This window comes from Piliocolobus tephrosceles, chromosome 9, assembly GCF_002776525.5.
Source record: "Piliocolobus tephrosceles isolate RC106 chromosome 9, ASM277652v3, whole genome shotgun sequence".
Classification (NCBI taxonomy): domain Eukaryota; kingdom Metazoa; phylum Chordata; class Mammalia; order Primates; family Cercopithecidae; genus Piliocolobus; species Piliocolobus tephrosceles.
This window is the reverse complement of record NC_045442.1, coordinates 110316951-110332466: the sequence shown is the minus strand read 5'-3', so window position 1 is coordinate 110332466 and position 15516 is coordinate 110316951. Positions and strand designations below refer to the sequence as shown.

The following is a 15516-nucleotide window of genomic DNA, read 5'->3' as shown; positions in this document are numbered from 1 at the left end:
TCACCACAGCCTTGACCTCCCGGACTCAGGTGATCCTCCTACCTCAGCCTCCCGAGTAGTTGGGACCAGAGGCAACTGCCACCACACCCAGCTAATTTTTGTATTTTTTGTTGAGATGGGGTTTCACCATGTTGCCCAGGCTGTATCTCGAACTCCTGGGCTCAAGCAATCCAACCGCTTCAGCCTTTCAAAGTGCTAGGATTACAGGCATGAGCCTCCATACCTGGCCATATTTTTTAAGACCATTTAAAAAGCAAAAGTTCTAACCTCACATTATGAAACTGGCTTTTTAGCTCCTCCTCTCTGAGTTAGGAGACAGACCAATCTCTTTGCTTGGCACCATGTTTCACACTCTGATTTTAACAAAGGAAGTCATTTTGCCTGAGGACCAAGACCATAACTAACTGTTAGGGATGCAGGAAGATGATAGAAGGTTTAAATATAATTTTAATTATTCCTCCTAAGTCTGAACCACTCCATTTTGTAGCAACAATGATTGTTTTATGTCATTCAAAATTATCTTTAAAGAATGAGAAATAGGACGAGTGCAGTGGCTCACACCTATAATCCCAGCAATTTGGGAGGCGGAGGCAGGTGGATCACATCACCTGAGGTGAGGAGTTCGAGACCAGGCCAACGTGGTAAAACCCTGTCTCTACTAAAAATTCAAAATTAGCTGGGCATGGTAGCGCACTCCTATAATCCCAGCTACTCAGGAGGTTAAGGCAGGAGAATTTCTTGAACCCAGAAGGCAGAGGTGGCAGTAAGCTGAGACTGTGCCACCGCATTCCAGCCTGGGTGACAGAGAGAGACTCCATCTCAAACATCTCAAAAAAAAAAAGAAGAATGAGAAATAAAACATTTAAAAATAAGCAGACTCTGAGAGAGATTACCACGATCAGGTCTTCTATGAAGCTACTTATTATAAAGGATACACTGTCAGGAGGAAACAAAATAATTCCAGAAGGAAAAGCTAAAATGCAAAAAAGGAGAGTGGCAAGCAAATAAAATGCAAATGTGCACACAGGCATGCACAGCCACACACACACACACACACACGTTGTGTGGAATAATAACAATGTCTACTATGTAGGATTTTTTTTAACGACAAAGCTAAAATACTAGACAGTAAGTTGAGAGGGCATATGAGAATTAAAGTATTCTAAGATCTTTCTGTTCTTCATGAGAAAGGTTAGAATATTATTGAATTTTTTATTTTGTTTAAACACATGCAATAACATTTTAAGTATAATCACAAAGAATGGAAATAAGATAACATAAATTCAAATCCTACAAAAGGGAAAATATCAAATTTTTTAGAAGAACCAAAAATCTAACTCAATATAATTTTTTTAAAAAAAAGAATGAAAACAGACAGAAAAAGCATAGAATAAACAGGACAAATAGAAATTGAACAGTTGGAAGAAACAATTCAATAATCATAAAAATGTAAATAGGCAATACTTGCCAGCTAAAAGATTGACATTGTCATATTTTTTAATTCCACTATAAAATAGCTATACTAATATGAGACAAAATGCCTTTTAAAATGAAAGTGTTGCTTTCCTGCTCCCAACATGGCAGCCTCAGCAAAAAGAAGAATAAGAAGGGGAAAACTATCTCCCTAACAGACTTTCTGGCTGAGGAAGGCGGGACTGGTGGAGGAAGCACCTATGTTTTCAAATGAGTCAGCTGGGCTGATGAAACAGATGACCTGGAATGAGGTGTTTCAACAACTTGCACAGTAATGATAACAATGTGCACAGGGCCCCTGCAATTGACCGTTCAATCCTTCCCACTGCTCCACGGGCTGCCCGGGAACCCAATATCGACTGCAGCCTTCTTCCCAAATCGCCCCCTCCACTGCTTCTCTACAGAACCTACCCTATGATGTGACGGAAGAGTCAATTAAGGAATTCTTTAGAGGATTAAGTATCAGGGCAGTGCGTTTACCACGTGAACCCAGCAATCCAGAGAGGTTGAAAGGTTTTGGTGATGTTGAATTTGAGGACCTGGATTCCCTGCTCAGTGCCCTGAGTCTCAGTGAAGAGTCTCTAGGTAACAGGAGAATTGGAGTGGACGTTGCTGATCAAGCACAGGATAAAGATAGGGACGGTCATTCTTTTGGCCGTGATAGAAATCAGGATTCTGACAAAACAGATACAGACTGGAGGGCTCGTTCTGCCACAGACAGCTTTGATGACCACCCGCCTAGAAGGGGTGATGATAGCTTTGGAGACAAGTTTTGAGACCGTTATGATTCAGACCAGTATGGCGATGGGTACTGGTGTGAGTATCCGGATGGCCCATGCCAGGATATGGATCGATACGGCGGTAGGAATCGCTATGATGACCGAGGCAGCAGAGACTATGCTAGAGGCTGTGATTCCTGGATAGGCAGTGGCAGAAGAGCATTTGGCAGTGGGTACCGCAGGGACGATGACTACAGAGGAAGCAGGGACCGCTATAAAGACCGATACAACAGACGGGATGATGGGTCGTGCAGCTCCAGAGATAATTACTCTCGGGATGATTATAGGTGTGATAATAGACGGCCCCCACCCAAAGACCCAAACTGAACCTAAAGCCTCATAATACTCCTAAGGGAGATGATTCTTCTGCTAGTACCTCACACTCCAGTCGAGCTGCTTCTGTCTTTGGAGGGGCAAAGCCCGTTGACACAGCTGCTAGAGAAAGCGAAGTGGAAGAACGGCTACAGAAGGAACAAGAGAAGTTGCAGCGTCAGCTGGATGAGCCAAAACTAGAACGACGGCCTCGGGAGAGAGACACTCAAGCTGGCGAAGTGAAGAAACTCAGAAACAGGAACGGTCGAGGACAGGAAGTGAGTCATCGCAGACTGGGACTTCCGCCACACCCGACAGAAGTCAGTCAGACCAGGATGCAGGAAGGAGAGAGAGTGAGAAGTCTCTAGAAAATGAAACACTCAATAAGAAGAAAGATTGTCACTCTCCAACTTGTAAATCTCCCAAACCTGATCAGCCCCTAAAGGTAATGCCAGCCCCTCCACCAAAGGAGAATGCTTGGGTGAAGTGAGGTTCTAACCCTCCTGCCCCATCTCAGAGCTCAGACACAGAGCACCAATACCCTACAAGTGGTGGGGGAAAAGTAACTCCAGCTCAAACGTCTGAGGAAAGACCAGCAAGGAAAGATGAAAATAAAGTAGGTGGGATGAATGTCCCAAAAGACCACACTGGGAACTCTAGCTGTGGTCCAGGAGACCCAGGGAACAAAGACCACTGGAAGGAGTCAGATAGGAAAGATGGCAAAAAGATCAAGACTCCAGATCTGCACCTGAGGCAAAGAAACCTGAGGAAAGCCCAGCTTCCGAATTCAGTTCTGCAAGCAGGTACTCTGCTCTCTCCGTTGATGGTGAAGATGAAAACAAGGGAGAAGATTACACCGAATAGACCTTGACATCTTGTGTTTTCTCCTATTTTCTCTCCACCCTGGAACATTTGAGAGCAAATCAAACCTCCATGCAGACAAGACAAAATAAAACTCATCATCTCCTGGAGACCTTTCTTGCCTTTAAAAAAAAAAAATGAAATTCTTTCGCATGCTTCTGCAGCCTTTAAAGTGTTGAAGTTAACTGGAGAATCACCAGCATAGCCAGAGAGAAAGGGACTACAGCTTTTTAGTGGAAAAGTTGTTGGGCGTTGCGTCACCATGCAGTTGCTGGTGTGATTAGTGCCTAAGGGTCTCCATTTAGCAAAAATGGTAATGACAGTGATACAGCATCTGGAATCTGGTTGGGCAGTAGGGGAGGAAAGTATAAGGAAAAATGTGAGATTTCTACCTTTCAGTTTTCATCCTATTGTGGCGTATGTGATTTCTCCAACATTATCTGAATACATTTTGCACTCTTGGAAAGGTAGATTTAGCCGCAAGCTGTTTTAATCTCCAGGAGGCTGCTAGGCCCTCCTCTTATTTAATTCTGAGTTTTGGGGGCCAGCCTAGGGGGAATTCCTTCATTTTCTTTTTACCCCCCAGGGGGGTAGTTGGGAGTGAGTCTACAAGCCATAAAGAATAGGACTGCATTGGACCAAAATAAATGGGAAAATTGTGGTTTGAAAGGAAGCTTTGGGGAGGTGATGAGTCATTTTGCACCAGGCAATAGGGGAAAATTGTGACCTCCAGCAAACACATGAATGGTTATTTCCCGGAGCTGGAAGCACTTGGGGGTCATGGTAATTCCCAATGTTTTCTGTGTCCTGGTTTTACCCTTTCTAAACACTGTGTTTTTTGAAAGTTCAAATATATCCACATTCTGCTGAAACCTTGAAACTTTAAAAATTTAGACTCTTGTTGTCATCTTAAGTTCTTCATGTTACTCTTAACCTCCCAAAAAGCAGTCTCTAGGTCACACAGATGACCCCTTGGGCATTTTCTCTCTCAGCCATGGAGAGCTGTGAAAGGAAGAATCACTGCTTTTCTCAAGCAAATCAGTTTCTTGATGTCTTTTGGTTCTCACTCCTTGCCCGCTCCTGATGCTTTGACCCCTTTTATAGATCCGAGTGCTCTAGAATAATGGATGGTCTTGGGTGGTGAATAAAGGTAGATAAATAGGGACTGGGACAGTTAAATTGGGAGCCTTTCTTACAACCTTGGTGTGTTTTTCCCCCCAAGTTTCCTTCTCCACTGAAATGCCACACCAATGCTTGTTGGATTTATGAGGTGGCCAGACCAATGTGTTGTTTTTTTCTTTTTCTTTTTCTTTAAGCTTCCCTTGAGAGAATAAATGGTAATGAAGAGAACTATTTAAAAAGGTCCTGGTTTCTCTTGCAACATGGTAGCTAAACTTGCCTGCTTTCATGTGCATTTTTGTAGGGATCTGCCTTGTAGACCGTATTAGCAGAGAAATGACACCTCAATCTTGGTCTTGATTTGCAAGCCCTTCTCCCCCAATCCTAGATCAGGCCCTGTTCAGCCATGTAGGGGTGTTGGTTTATGCGTGTTGCAGCAGTGGGCATAATGAACATAATTTAGCCACGGACAAAGGTGTGTACCAAGTAAATTTAAATAATTGGTGTGGATTGGCTAGTAGCTAAGAAGCGAGCTTTTAAAGAGATACTGAACATTGAAAGGGTTTTTTTTTAAAGAAAAAAAAAATTGATTGTAGACAATGAAAAGCTAGGGTTTGCCTCTTCATGTCTACTCTCCTTCCATATGGTTGTATCCAAAACTGTTTTTCCCTCTCCCCTACCTTGCCCCCCTGTTAAAATGGAAACGGGGATTGATTAATGTCCCACTCATGAATACATGTAAAATTTGTACAAAATTATCTTCTATGAAAATGATTTATAATCTGTAGACTTATTACCTGGGAGATGTCTTGAGATATAAAATCCCATCCTTTGGGTTGTAGGTTTTTTGTTTTCTCCAAATAAATCTGATCCTTACAGTTCAAAAAAAAAATCAAAAAATAAAAACAAAAATAAAAGTGTGAAGAATAGAGACACTACATAGTGATTAAGGTTCAATGGTTCAATTCACCAAAAAAGTATTATTCTAAGTGTAAATGTACTTAATATTAGCCTCAAAAAATTTTTTAAATACGTACGTATACATATAAATACATATAATGCAAAATTGGTAAGAGGGGAAAATTGGCATTCCACCAACATAATAAGACATTTCAACACCCTCTCCCTATTTTTGCTGGGTGATGCAACGAAATACAAACAGAGTAAAGATATCCAGTATGTGAAATATGGAATTTGTGACAATGATATTAGTCATGTCTCCATGCAGGGGTGGTGTTCAAACCACTTAACACTTGTACATCATGGCACTCACCAATCAAAAATGGCATCTGAAAGATCAGAGCAGGCCTGGCTATAAATTACCATTAGGACAGAGCGGTGTGCACTGATGACCATCACCCTGCCTCCAACAGATCCTATGTGGGAAAAAAGCGTGATGCCCACGTGTGCCATATGGAATGAGAACAGAGTAGTAGGAAAAAAAACCGATTCTCTCTTTTGTGACACTGGCTCCCTTCATGGACGTCTGTCCCATCTGAGTTAGCTTCACTGAGGATGTCTGCATTTAAGCCCAGAAGTAGTGAGAAAAGGAAACAGCATGTCAGTAGGGTGGAGGCAGAGAGACAGGAGAAGAGAGAGAGAAAGAGGATGATGATAAACCCTACGGGGGTGAGCCATCACCTGCTCACCATGAAAAAGCTGCCACCACAACTACCCCAGGAAGAGAAAGCCCGGAGCTGCAGAAGCCCAAGGAGCCCCACGCTCAGACAAAGAGGTTTCCCCTGGCAGAGGGAACAACAGGAACAAACACAGCCAGAGGACCACAGGACAGAAACCAGACATAGCGATGAAGATTGGATGGACCAAGACCGCGCCTACTCCTGCTCGGATGGGAGGCCCAGGGGAGCAGCGAGATGCAGCAACTTCAGGCAGAAATATAAACTGGTGAATTTACATCTATGTGGCGCTGTGTTCTCCCCAAAACAAAAATGTTAACAGATTTGTTTAAGGAAGACCTCCTCCAATGCCTAGAAAATCTGAACTGAAGCCAGCTCCAAGCTGCCGCAGTAAGAACAGAATGGAGTTGGGCACTTGCTTTTGCAGATGCCTCTGCTACCTGGGCAGTTTCTCTCCTACAATGTTCTTTCTTTCCTACTGGGAGCCCAAGTTGCAGAAGGCCTGAACCCCCAAAAGCCAAGCCGTGGGCCTCCTTCACTCACTTCTTCCAGGACAGAGTACACACATACTCACTTCACTAGTCTTCATATTTTATTCCCTATAAGAAGATTTTAAAACTCACATTCATTGCACATAAAAGATTCTGTCTGTTAGTTTCAGAACTGTAAAGCAAAACAGCCTATTACATGAGATAACAAGAAAAATGGAACATTTTTTTCCCTTGAATAAAAAAGGATTTTTTAAAAACTCAAATGAATAAAATGTGCTAGGAAATGGTATAAGGTATTAATAATTTACAAAAATAATCCGAATTGGGTTATTATTTCAGGTGTGTAACATTGTATAAATGAAGAAATTATCCCATCAAATGTTTTAAGTCTCATGATAACATAAATGCAACAATTCTACATATTTCCACAGATTTCCCATTTGAGCAGCGCCAGGAGAATCACCGTTTAATAGGTAGAGACATTTTAAGATAATACCTTTTTTACATATTGGGGTCAATCTGGGCATTTTCTACCTAATTGAGCCACTTAAGTAAAAATTTGGTAGTGTACCATTAGCACTATTCAACATCAGCCAAAGGCATAATTATAATGACTATAAGCCTGACATTATTCCAGGATTTTGGGGTCTAACATGCTTCTTGAGTCTATCTTCCTGTAGCATTGATGCGATGTCTATTCATGAATTTCCTTCCACAGCCATCGTCTTGTTCTTAATTCTACCACTAATCTTCTTCCCTATAGCAGCACCTCCATAAACAACTCACATATAATGCCTCTGGTTGCAAAACATCAATTTTATAATTTTTTTAAAAGACAGTGAATTAGAGCACGTAAATGGGGAATGCCCTTCAGAAAGCTGACTTACGAGAGCTGCTGATAGATAACATAAAAGCGAAAAATGGATTATGATAATGTGGGCCTCTCATACGTGAAATACAAGCCCCAGCTGAAAGGAGTTACAGAATCCAAACCCCTGGCTCTCTAAAGGGCAGTCAATAACCTGTCTAACAATTTACCAAATTCTCTTTCTGACTCAAAGGGTCAAACAACTTGCCATCTATCGATCTACTTCCTCAGCAGGACTCAATTGTAACTTCTCTCATGTATTTATAAAAGAAGGCATTATCAAAGGGATTACACGGTAAACCTGACCTACCCCACTATGAAATGTTTATCGGCTATTGGAACATGTCACCTAGATTTTGAATTATGCTGTAAAAGGCGAGAAATTAATACACACACACACACACACACACACACACACACACACCCCTACATGCTGTTTAAGAAAAATACGAGCTGGTGGAAGAGAGTCTATTCCCTGTGCTGTTGCTGATATTGATCACGGGAATACACAAACAAGGAAATGTGTGACATCAAGCAGCCCTGTGATTTGCGCCCAGGAACACCAACCGGCACTGCTGATTACAAACAAGAGGAACACATGCAGATTTGGGACCTGAGTATCTAAGACATGACTATAGTCTGAAAAATATCAAAACAAAGTTTATAAGAAAACAGAACATTAGAAGCACATGAAGGATCACGTTCGATTCCTTTGTTAAAGATAATAAATAAGTATCACACCTATAGCAAATACGCAATATGAACAAAAATAATTATTTAAAGCCTAAAGATGGGGGAAAACCATAAAATGATTATACTTTTAAGAAAAGACCATGTGTAGATGGACATAAGTGTGTAAATGTTTAGTTCCCACTTATAAGAATATATCACAAATAATAAAACTTAAATCTCTATCACTCTCAAAATTCATCCATGTAGAACAGAAAGCTCTTATTGAAAATTGTCCTGTCTCTACTAAAAATACAAAAATTAGCCGGGCATGGCGGTGCACGCCTATAATCCCAGCTACTCAGGAGGCTGAGACAGGAGAATTGCTTGAAACCAGGAGGCAGAGGTTGCAGTGAGCCGAGATTGCGCCACTGCACTCCAGCCTGGCAGCAGAGTGAGACTTCGTCCTAAAAAAAAAAAAAAAGAAAGAAAGAAAAGAAAAGAAAATTGTATGATAAAATATCAATATCTGGCTTGACTTTTATATGAAACTACATCTTCAAATAAAAAATAAAATATTTATTTAAAAAAGACCAGGCTGGGCACAGTGGCTCACGGTAGTACTCCCAGCATTTTGGGAGGCCAAGGCAGGTGGATTGATTGAGTCAGGGACTTTGAGGCCAACCTGAGCAACATGGTGAAACCTCATCTCTACAAAAACAACACAAAAATTAGCTGAGTGTGATGGCACCCACCTGTAGTCTCAGCTACTAGGGGAGCTGAGGTGGAAGGATCGCTTGAGCCTAGGAGGTTGAGGCTGCAGTAAGCTGTGATTATGCCACTGCACTCCAACCTAGGCAACAGAGCAAGACCCTGTCTCAAAAAAAAAAAAAAAAAAAACCTAAACAAAACTAGAAATATCATATTGCATTCAGCTGTATATTTTCCATTAAAATATTATGGTCTTATAGATAAATGTATGGCCTACAATAATAAATAAGCTAAATAAATTGTGGAAAACTAACAATTAACAATAAAAATAACAAGAACCACCACTACCACTGGCATAATGGTCTATGCCTAGCTTATGTGCTACCTCCTGTGCTCAGGGCAGACATTACTAATCACACCACTCTTAGCAGAGTCCAGAAAAGATCCAACATTCTTCTCAGCACAGAAATGCAGGCACCTGTTGCCAGACATCCTGGAGCACAGGATAAGTCTCCTTGCAATCCATAGACTCTACTTATTCGACAATTTGCAGATCAGTTATTTCCTAACTTGTATGGCTACAAAAGCAATTTCAACAGACTAACATCTAGGTAACCATTGGCTTCCACTATGGAATTAAAGAACTATCCTTGGTGAGAGGAGGAAACTGTCTAACACACTTCAATTTATTAAGTTCCAAATTTTATATATTAAATTCACTTAAATATGGCTTTTCAGGATAGACAGACTGAGGGAGGGAACAATTATACCAAAAGTAGCATCTTTTTTTAATTTTTATTTTAAGTTCCAGGATAGATGTGCAGGTTTGTTACACAGATAAACATCTGCCACGGTGGTTTGCTGCACCTGTCAACCCATTGCCTAGGTATTAAGCCCAGCATGTGCTAGCTATTTATTCTTTCTTATTTATTTATTTATTTATTTATTTATTTATTTATTTATTTATTTTTGAGACAGAGTTTCACTCCATTGCCCAGGCTGGAGTCTAGCTCTGTTGCCCAGGCCGGAATGGTGCAATCTCAACTCGCTGTAACCTCCACCTGCCAGGCCCAAGTGATTCTCATGCCTCAGTCTCCTGAGTAGTTGGATTACAGGCACCTGCCACCACGCCTGGGTAATTTTTGTATTTTTAGTAGAAACTGAGTTTCACCATGTTGGCCAGGCTGTTTTCGAACTCCTGGCCTCAAGTGATCTGCCCACTTCGGCCTCCCAAAGTGCTGGGATTACAGTCATAAGCCGCCATGCCCAGAACCCAAGCTATTTATTCTGATGCTCTCCTTTCCCCTACCCCCCAAAATTAGTATATTTCACAACAGTATGTGTTAAAGAAAATGAACTAAGCATTGTGTACAACATTGTCAACTACGGTGTCCCCAACTATTCTCCTCACCTCTTCCAAGTAACTCAATAAGCAAATCACATTCTCTTCCTAGGTACTTCAAGGCAGAATCTAACCACAAAATATATCAGCTGTTCTTTAAATATACTTATTCCTGGTCATCGATTATATAATTAAACTAAAACTCAATAGGTCATTCTACTTCTGCTGTATTCAGTGCCTTAGATCAGGAGAAAGATGTCCAGCTTTAAACCTCTTTTATCAAAGGTTAATGGCATAGGAAGAAAAGAAGAATTTTGTGGATGGTCTGAACTAGACACCATATTTTAAAATAAATATCCTTATTACCTTCAAAATCATACAAATTTTCTTCTAAATCAAATGGCAAACCTCCCACCCAAAGCCCAACTGAAATATTTTTGAGTGTACATATATACATATATAACATGTACATACATACAAACAGAGGGAGAAAGAGAGTTGTTTAAAAGAATAAAAGGGCTGGGCACAGTGGCTCAGGCCTGTAATCCCAGCACTTTGGGAGGCTGAGGCGAGCAGATCACTTGACATCAAGAGCTCAAGACAAGCCTGGCCAACGTGGTGAAATCCCATCTCTACCAAAAATACAAAAATCAGCTGGGCATGGTGGCGCACACCTGTAATCCCAGCTACTCAGGAGGCCGAGGCAGGAGAATCACTTGAACCCAGGAGGCAGAAGGTGCAGTGAGCCAAGATCACCTCACTGCACTCCAGCCTGGGGGACACAGCTGGAGTCTCAAAAGAAAAAAGAAAAAGAATAAAAGGACAGGTGCAGTGGCTCATGCCTAAAATCACAGCACTTTGGGAGGCTGAGGCAAGAGGATTGCTTGAGCCCAGAGACCAGCCTGGGCAACATAGCAAGACCTCCTTTCTACAAAAAATTCTCAAATTAGGCAGGTGTGGTGGTGTACACCTGTGGTCCCAGCTACTTGGGAGGCTGAGGTGGGAGGATCATTCGATCCTGGGAGGTCGAGCCTGCAGTGAGCCATAATTGCACCACTGCACTTCAGCCTGGGCATCACAGCAAGGCTCTGTCTCAAATTTGAAACTTTAAAAAATAAAGAATATAACCATTGACAGTAGAAAGGAAAGAAGAAAGACCCCTTAGTTGATAGTCAATGAATAGGAGCAGACTGATAGAAAAACAAAACAGCCAATAATATCAGACAGATAGGGGCTCTGGAAATGTCACCAGGCCCACAATGGCCAGGCTATTCAAAAAGTGCATTCAGATCAGCTGGCTACTCAGGTCCTTTGCACCCTCCTTTTACTCCATATAAGCAAAGCGTGTTCCTCCAGCAGAAGAGGCATCTACCCCAGGTATAGACCTAAGCTTGTCTCTAAAGAGAGTGAGCCATCCACCTGAGCATGGACATACCCTGTCTTGGGGCCAGAGATGAGGAAGATAGGCCTGGAGGTGACTTGTGGATCCCCACATCAGACAGCAGATAGGGGAAGCAACACTACTCAACATTCTAAAGTTCTTGACCCCTGGAGTACAGCCCTCCTTGCTTTTGTTTGTTTTGTTTTGTTTATTCCAAGAAACTTGAGAGGTTCTCCACCCTAGCTGTTCCCACCTGTGCACTTTACAGAAGCTGGTCTGTTGACACCCCTGGCCACACACAGCACTTGTAGAAGCCCACAGTCAACATTCCCAGTCAAAACTCAGACCTGCTCAGGAATCAGGCCTTCCCCATTGCAACGGAAACCCATTCTGGCTACCTGCGCTATTCAGCCTCCTCTTTGCTCCTAAAAAATGAACAAACAGCCAGCGACCAGCCAGTCATTTAAGAAAACCCAACCAGCAAGAAAGAAAAGAATGAAGATGAAAATGAGGGTGGGGGGTAGAGGAGGTGGGGAGAGGGAGAGAGCGAGCATAAGAGAACATGGCTAGTCCTGGAAGAAGCAGATAATGCATGCATGAGAACCCTGAAAACCATTCAAGGGGATGTGACATCACACGATTCTGAATATTACAACACAATCAAGTTAGATCAATAAAGTAAGAACAAATTGCAAAGAATAAAATGGGAATCAGAAATACTAAGGAGCCACTGAAAACTTAAAAAGATAAAATATACTTTTTGAAATTAGGGGTTCATGTGGGCCAGGGGTGACAGTCAGGGCAGGTTCACCACAAAGGGGCCACAGGAAAGAATTTTTGGGAGTGATGAAATGTTCCATACCTTGATTGTGGCAGTGGTTAATCAACTATATGGGTTTGTCAAAACTCATAGAATCATATTCCAAAAAGAATAAATTTTACTCAACATAAAATTTAAAAAGTGAATTTTTAAAAAATATGTGATTGTTGAAATCAAATAGCCAATAGAGAGAGAGAATAACAGAATGAACAATCAAACTAGTGATCTTCAAGATAAATTACAGATCAAAAAACACTCCCCTAATGAAGAGCAGAAAGATAAATAGAATGAGAGAAAAGCTAAGGAAACTGTAGACAACTTCATTTAATACAAGGTTCAGAAACAAGAAAGAGAGTAAGAACCACTTGCATCTTCACCTCTGAAGAACAAACTAAGTGCCCAGCAGAACGAGCAAAACTATCTTCATCAGACATACCCTAGAGAGATTTCAGAATCGAAAGTAGAATCTTCAGAAACTGTCTAGAGAGAGAGAGAGAAAAGTTTGCCTATAAAGGTATGATATCACATCTTCTTATCAGGAAAACTATGCCTTTGAGGTTTTGAGGGCAAAATTACTACCTAACTATGAGGGGAAAGGCATGACATTTTCAATCAAGTAGCAACTCAAGGTTATAACCCATGCACTCCCCCTATATATATTCTTTATTTTACTTTAAGTTCTGGGATAGATGTGCAGAACATGCAGGTTTGTTATGTAGGTATACATGTGCCATGGTGGTTTGCTGCACCCATCAACCCATTATCTAGGTTTTAAGTCCCACATTCATTAGGTATTTATCCTAAGGCTCTCCCTCCCCTTTACCTCCACCCCCCGACAGGCAGGTGTCCATGTGTCCATGTGTTCTCGCGTTCTCATTGTTCAACTCCTGCTTATGAGTGAGAACATGCAGTGTTTGGTTTTCTTTTCCTGTGTTAGTGTGCTGAGAATGATTGCTTCCAGCTTCATCCATGACCCTGCAAAGGACATGAACTCATTCTTTTTTATGTCTGCATAGTATTCCATGGTGCATATATACCACATTTTCTTTATCCAGTCTATCATTGATGGGCATTTGGGTTGGTTCCAAGTCTTTGCTATTGTAAATAGTGCTGCAGTAAACATACATGTGCATGTGTCTTTATAGTAGAATGATTTATAATTCTTTGGGTATATGTCCAGTAATGGGATTGCTGGGCCAAATGGCATTTCTGGTTCTAGATCCTTGAGGAATCATCACAATGCCTTCCACAATGGTTGAGCTAATTTACACTCCCACCGACAGTGTAAAACGTTCCTATTTCTCCACATTCTCACCAGCATCTGTTGTTTCCAGACTTTTCAATGATCACCATTCTAACTGGCATGAGATGGTATCTCATCGTAGTTTTGATTTGCATTTCTCTAATGACCAGCGATGATGAGCTTTGCTTCATATGTTTGTTGGCCACACAAATGTCTTCTTTTAAGAAGTATCTGTTCGTATCCTTCACCCACTTTTTGATGAGGTTGTTTTTTTCTTATAAATTTGTTTAAGTCCCTTGTAGATTCTGGGTATGAGACCAAGTCAGATGGGTAACTTGCATAAATTTTCTCCCGTTCTGTAGGTTGCCTGTTCATTCTGATGATAGTTTCTTTTGCTGAGCAGAAGCTCTTTAGTTTGATTAGATCTCATTTGTCAATTTTGGCTTTTGTGGCCATTGCTTTCAGTGTTTTAGTCATGAAGTCTTTGCCCATGCCTATAATGCCCTGAATGGTATTGCCTAGGTTTTCTTCTAGGGTTTTTACGGTTTTGGGTTTTACATTTAAGTCTTTAATCCATCTTGAGTTAATTTTTTTATAAGGTGTAAGGGAGGGGTCCAGTTTCTGTTTCTGCATAGGGCTAGACAGTTTTCCCAGCACCATTTATTAAATAGGGAATCCTTTCTCCTTTGTTTGTTTTTGTAGGGTTTGTCGAAGATCAGATAGTTATAGCTGTAAAAATTGATATAAGACATTTTCTATGACTACAAGAAAATTCAAGAGAGAACTAAATTATATAAAAAATTCAGTGACCACCGAAATTGACTTAAAATGGTGTTTTTAAAACTTTGATTAGAGCCCACAGTAAGAGATGCATCTCACCTCACAGCTCAGTACACGCACAGATGCATATGAAAATGCAAGCTTCGGAATAATACCCAGACTAATTGTGTGTGATGCCCTTTAACTTTTTCTATTTTAATCTAGTATATTCCTTTTTTCTTAATGTTGGTCTTCACACATTAAATCAATGTCTTCACCCAGTAAATGGAGCCCATCCACAGTTTGAAAAATACAGACCTCACAGAAGCGAGCAGGAAAACAACTAACCATAAAGAATGGGAGGACGCAGTAGACCGTGACATGTGGGATGATCCTTTTGACTGGCAGAGATTTAACAGCATAGGATTACGGAGCCAGATAATATTTTTGAAATACCAACTGTTAGTCTGTTTGTGTTGCTACAAGAATACCTAAGACTGGGTAATCTCTAAAGAAAGAGGGTTCGGCTGGGCGTGGTGGCCCACACCTGCAATCCCAGCACTTTGGGAGGCCGAGGCAGGTGGATCATAAGGTCAGGAGATTGAGACCATCCTGGCCAACATGGTGAAACCCCATCTCTACTAAAAATACAAAAATTAGCTGGATGTGGTGGCGCATGCCTGTAATCCCAGCTACTCGGGAGGCTGAGGCAGGAGAATCACCTGAACCCGGGAGGCAGAGGTTGCAGTGAGCCGAGACAGCACCACTGCCCACCAGCCTGGTGACACAGTAACACTCCATCCAAGAAGAAAGAAAGAAAGAGAGAAAGAGAGGAAGAGAGAGAAAGAGAGAGAGAGACAGAGAAAGGGAGAAAGGGAGGAGGGAGGGAGGGGAAAGGGGAGGGGAAGGAAGGAAGGAAGGAAGGAAGGAAGGAAGGAAGGAAGGAAGGAAGGAAGGAAGGAGAAGGGGAATGGGAAAGGGAAGAGAAAGAAAGAAAGAGAGAGAGAAAGAAAGAAAGAAAGAAAGAAAGAAAGAAAGAAAGAAAGAAAGA

General features: G+C 41.4%; 1 protein-coding gene and 1 pseudogene across 1 annotated transcript in view; one reads left to right on the top strand and one right to left on the bottom strand.

The window, feature by feature from the left end:
- The window catches only part of NEBL (nebulette), a 384316-nt gene that overhangs the window by 240528 nt on the left and 128272 nt on the right, over window positions 1-15516 (bottom strand). The window lies entirely within an intron of this gene.
- LOC111549950 lies at window positions 1538-3428 on the top strand (annotated as a pseudogene).